Consider the following 702-nt stretch of genomic DNA (forward strand, 5'->3'; position numbering starts at 1 on the left):
TAGTCAATAAAGCATAGGTAAACATCTTTCTGATATTCTCTGCTTTCAGCCAAGATCCATTGGACATCAGCAATGATAACCTTCATTCCACGGCCTCTTCTGAATCTGGCTTGAACCTCTGGAAGTTCTCTATCAATGTATGATTGTAGCCATTTCTTTATTACATTTAGCAAAACTTTACTCACGAGAGATATCAAAGAGATTGTCCGATGATTTCCGCATTCCACTGGGTCACCTCTCTTTGGAATGGGCACAAATATAATCAGTCAGCCAGATTGGTATACACAAAAAAGCACCACTATTCTTTTCTTTCATAACAGGTTATATTGTTGACAAACCTCTTTTAAGTTTAACTGGATCAGGATTTTATTTCTATTTGTGAATATATTCCTTTCCATTACTAATGGTGAGATATTATATGGAAAATGAACTGTGAGAGTGCTAAGCTCTGCTATCTGGACTAAATTGATTTTTAAGAAACTGTTAACCTGAATGTGTAAAACACTGCAAAAAATGAAGCACCAGCTGTTCCTCCCACAAACCTTTATACTCAGACACCATACTCAGATATCATACTGTGATTATACTCAGATACCATACTGTGATTATGAAGATCACAGAGCACAGCCTTCGACATGAATTACATCTCAATGTTAAGAAAACAAAAATCCTCACCACTGGACCAATAAACAGCATTCTTAT

The sequence above is a fragment of the Chrysochloris asiatica genome, unplaced genomic scaffold (genome assembly GCF_000296735.1).
Source record: "Chrysochloris asiatica unplaced genomic scaffold, ChrAsi1.0 scaffold00226, whole genome shotgun sequence".
Classification (NCBI taxonomy): domain Eukaryota; kingdom Metazoa; phylum Chordata; class Mammalia; order Afrosoricida; family Chrysochloridae; genus Chrysochloris; species Chrysochloris asiatica.